General features: G+C 44.5%; 1 long non-coding RNA gene across 1 annotated transcript; it reads right to left on the minus strand.

Annotated features, from left to right (window-relative positions):
* Positions 1–349: 349 nt before the first annotated feature.
* On the minus strand, positions 350–4,044 carry LOC120100791 (uncharacterized). The gene is made up of 3 exons (XR_015671497.1): positions 3,267–4,044; positions 777–851; positions 350–538 (listed from the first exon to the last, which is right to left on the minus strand). It is a non-coding gene; the product is annotated as an uncharacterized LOC120100791 (long non-coding RNA).
* Positions 4,045–5,009: the final 965 nt, after the last annotated feature.

Genomic DNA, 5,009 nt, shown 5'->3' on the forward strand with positions numbered 1-5,009 from the left:
AACCCTGAGAGGTGTGCTTCTTTCCTCTATCCAGGAGACTGGGTGTATATACACTGAGTGTAACGAGAAGCATTTTGAGTCTATATTTAAAAGACAGGCACAGACATCTACCGCATCTTCACGATCAGACTCTGTCTTCTTCCACAGGAAGATTGTAGCACCTATGTGACGTCTGCTTTCTCCATTTTGTGCTTTATGCAACATGAGCAGTTCCTGGGAGACTCACTGCCTTGTTCCCCAAAGGTAAGAGCTTTAACCTTTCTAGGGAAAGAGAAAAAAGAAACCTGTCATCTGTCGCTGTAGAGATCATGGCTTGGGGGACGGGGAGACAGCTCAGTAGGAAAACCACCTGCTGTGCAAGCATGGAAAGCTGAGTCACTAGGGAGCGCCCATGTGAAAGTCATGGTGTTGTGTGGACGTCATCTCAGCCTTGGTTGGGGATGAGGTGGAGACAGGTTGATCCTGAAGGCTTGTCAGTTGGTCTGGTTGAATCAGTGAACTCCAGATTCCAGTGTCAACCTCTGGCTTCCATATCCTCCTGTACAGGTGAGTGCATAATGTCCCACGACCACCCACCCATCAACTGTCATCACTGACCACCACCATCCACCCACCACCATTACCACCACTCACCCACCATCTACCCACCACCATTATCACCTCTCACCCACCATCCACCCACCACCATTATCACCACTCACCCACCATCTACCCACCACCATTATCACCACTCACCACCCACCGTCATCCACCACCCCACATCACCACACACCTACCCGCTACCACCATGCACACACATACACATGTGCCAGACATAAGAGATCCAGTTGGTTAAGTCTCAGGTGTATTGCCTGCAATGGAATGGCTATCTCACCTCCTTGCCAGAGTTAGGCTCTTGCTGTGCTTTCCCAACCACACATCAGGGCTTGGGCGGCAGACGAGAACAAGGAGAAAAGCAGCAAAGACTCTTTAAAATGGGACGTCGCTGCATTTGGTGCTTTACCAGGAGTTTTTCTTTTTCATCCTTCTCCTCATAAGTTTTGGTTAAACTTGGGACCCCTAACTCTCTTCCATAAGCAAGAGGTACTTGGTAGAATCCTAAGCGACATCTCTCTACTCAAATGAGCTACTGACTCTCAGGGTAATCGTTTTGGGCCCATCCTCTAATACCTGATGGTTCCTTTCAGATTAACAATGAGTCTTTCTACCATCTTATGGTGGTTTGGGTAAAAAATGTTTTATAAGGTTTACCTTCTACAAGTATTCTATTACCTCAAAATGGGGTAGACTCTGTTGGCCAGGATCTAAGTTCAGAAACATCTAATGGGGAATAATATAAACTCTTGGCAGGTGAGATGGCTGAGCATAGACTTGAAAAGGCACTTGCTGCCAAGCCTGGTGACCCGAGCTCTCTCTTTGGGTCCCACGTGGAGGAAAGAGAGAGCTGACTCTGTAAAGTTGTCCTCTGATCTTTACTCATGTGGCCTTAACACATGAAATAAATAAAAATGTAAAAGCTTCTCAGGTGTAAGCAGAGGTCACCACTACCACTTCTGGGTATCTTGGACCCAAGTCATTCTTTTAAAAAATATGTGGCATCATGATGGACTGCATTAGGCTCTGGGCTAAGTGTCTGTACACATCCCTAAACCCTCATAAGATCCCTGAGAAGTAGCCTCATTGCCTCCAGGGATATTGATGAGAATTCTGACCTGCCAGGGCCTTGAAGGTACCCACAGAGAATAGACTTGGGATGCCTCTGATGCCGGTCTCCCCTCTGGAGATGTCCTATGATCCCTGTCTTTTTGTGAGGAAGGATTGCACTGAGACATAAATCCAACCTCTGGAGTGCTCCCAAGAAGGTGCTCCCTAGTCATCTCTCAATGTTGCTGTCCCATCAGCATCCTGAACAACTCCACAGCACTTGTGTTCTTCTGCAAGGGCCTGCTTCCCTGAGCCTCTTGGTACATGCTGAACCCTGGAGGCAATACTTCCACAAATATTTGGTCTTGACTTTCTTCTTGACCCAGGCCATTTATGTAAGCTCTCCTTTGTACAAAGGGTGCACTACTTTGTTTAGTGATGAGAGTTGGTTTTTCCCTTAGAGAGACAGTTACCGTACAAGTGTTCATAGTAGTAAAGTACTGGAAGCAATCCAGTGTTCATCGACTGCTAAGTAGACAAATGCAGTGGAGTACTACCCAACGACCAGGAAGAATGAAACACTGGTAAATTGCACAACATGGATAAACCAGGAACGCTATGCCAGCCTCAAAGGCACACATGTTGCATAACTCCATTCACATGAAATGCTCAAACAGGAAAGGGATTAAGGAAGACCTTCTGGAGAAAGAACATACAGTTAAGAAGGGGAAGGGGGACTAACTACTATAAAGGACAGGAGAGATTCCACTCATTTTATAAAAGTGTTTTAACACTGGTCAATGGTGTTCAGCTCAATAACATGTTCAACTCAGTAACTACTAGAAAATACCAGATTATGTCTCTCAAATTATTGAATTTTCTGGTATGTAGATGCTATCTGAATATGGTCTTTAAAAAATATTTTGTTTTATGTGAACTTGTCTATGTGAGTATTCCCACATGTGTGCAGGTGCCTTGCCTGAGTTAGGGTTTTACTGCTGTGAACAGACACCATGACCAAGGACAACATTTAATCAGGGCTGGCTTACAGCTTCAGAGGTTCAATCCGCTATCATCGAGGTATGGAACATGGCTGGATTCAGGCAAGCACGGTGATGGAGGGACTAAGAATTCTACATCTTCATCTGAAAGCAACTAGGAGAAGACTGGCTTCCAGGCAGCTAGGATGAGGGTTTTAAAGCCTAAGCCCAACAGTGACACACCTACTCCAACAAGGCCACACCTCCAAATAGTGCTACTCCGTGGGCTAGGCATACTCAAACCACCACATACCCACGAAGGCCAGAAGAGGGCATCAGGTCCCCAGAGGTGTCTATGAGCCTCTAGACATGACTGCTGGCAACCACTCTTAACCACTAAACCAGCATTCCAGCCTCCTAAAATTATATTTGAAACACTAATGTTACTGTGGTGGCAAACAGCTATAATCCCAGCACTTGAAGGCAGAGGTAGAACTGTTAGGAGTTCAAAACTATCATAGCTACATAGCCAGTTCTAGGTCAGCCTGACCAAAACACACAAAAGAGAACCACAAAATCAGATTTTTGATAATATCTTAAGTTTGTTATAGAGTAATCTGCAAAGATTAGTTTCTTCATTACCTAGGACTTCTTACGTTGTCCAGGCATGGTGGCGCACATCTTTAGTCCCAGCACACAGGTGCAGGTAGAGTTCAAAGACAGCCTGACCTAAGTAGTTAGTTCCAGAGCAACCAGAACTACACAGAGAGACCCTGTTTTAAAAATCAATTAAAAAGAAAGAAAGAATAAACAAAAGAAAGAAAGAGGGAAAAAAGGGCAAGTGAAGAGATTCTGAATTAAATCAAAACTACCTAAAATTAAATGATATATTAGAGTTAAGGTTGCTGTGGAGCTGTAGAGATGGCTCAGTTGTTAAGAACGCTCTTCCAGAGGACCTGAGTTCATTTTCAGGTACACACACACACACACACACACACACACACACACACACACACACACACACACACACAATCTTTAAGAAAATTAAGGCCCTCTGAAAACCAACTGCTGACAAGATTCCTTCCACATAGCAGAGAATGGGAATTATCACGTCCTGTCCCCTAGGTGGCGCTAAGAACCCAAACTTGAGTAACGCTCTGGCCTTTCAGCATCAACTTTGAATAAGACTGCAGTGCCCTAAGTCAGGTCTTTATAGGGACACTTCAGCCCCAGTCTCTTAACTCCAGAGCTCCCCCTGAATTAACCTTATGATGTTAATAGGTTCCCGTTATCATCTTCTAACTATACTCAATTTCTTCAAATTTTCTTAGTTATATCGACTAAACCTTTAAAAAGGTCCAGTTAACAGCAGACAGAATAAATACAATAAAGCCAACAAAAATTTTCTATACTGTTTAGAAATGGATAAACGTGTGATAGAAATAATACAGAGCAAAGGCAAGCCATGTGCAAATTCAGGAGAGTTGTTCCAGCTATTTCAAATGTGCAGATTCTTTTACTTAGGTGAACTAAAAGGCAGAGAGGCACTTCATTATCCTCTAAATATCAAACATTAGAAAGTTGTATATATGATAGATATCATGATAAACATAAAATATTTATTATATAATTTGTTTTCTGTTACTTACAACACAGATCATACTAATTACATTTCTAAGAATATCTCTCCTTCAAGAGATTGTGGTCTCTACTAGGGCCCTTGCCTGTTCTGACCACCACTGCCCACTGCAGATTTTCCCCTCTACCAGTCTTTGGCAAACAGTGGATCAGCAATCAGATCAATAATTTTGCATCCCATCAAGCAGTGGTTCAGCCAGATGGGACGAAAAATGGAGACTAGCCCTCACCTATTTATCCCAAGACGGTTTGGTCCATGGAATAGATTTCAGCTACCCAGACCTCAGATCTCAATCCCAAGAGGTGATGATTAAGACCCGAAAGTCCGTTCTCCACCCAGGCCACACCCTGCTTTTGTTTGTTTAGGTAATGTGCTGGGCTGGGGAGATAGTTCAGTTGATAGCACCCTTGCCAGGTCTGAGTGAAATCCCCAGCACCCACAGAAAAAGTCAGGCATGGTAGCACGGGCTTGTATTCCCAGTGCTGGGGCTTCAGAGGCAGGAGGATCCTCAAAGCTTACTGGTCAACCCACCTAATACCACGTGACAGGTACCAGACCAATGAGAGCTCCTGCCTCAAAGACACAGGTGGACAGCTCCTGAGGAGCTGCACCTTAGGATGACCTCAGACACACGCACCTGACTGCACATGTATGCACGCACACAGTGTTCCCCAGGACTGTCCACTCAGAGTTGGGAGCCACAAGTGGCATGATAATGCAAGGGGACAGTGTGGTCATAAATATTT

Source organism: Rattus norvegicus, chromosome 2 (assembly GCF_021556685.1).
Source record: "Rattus norvegicus strain SHRSP/BbbUtx chromosome 2, alternate assembly SHRSP_T2T, whole genome shotgun sequence".
NCBI classification, from domain to species: Eukaryota; Metazoa; Chordata; class Mammalia; order Rodentia; family Muridae; genus Rattus; species Rattus norvegicus.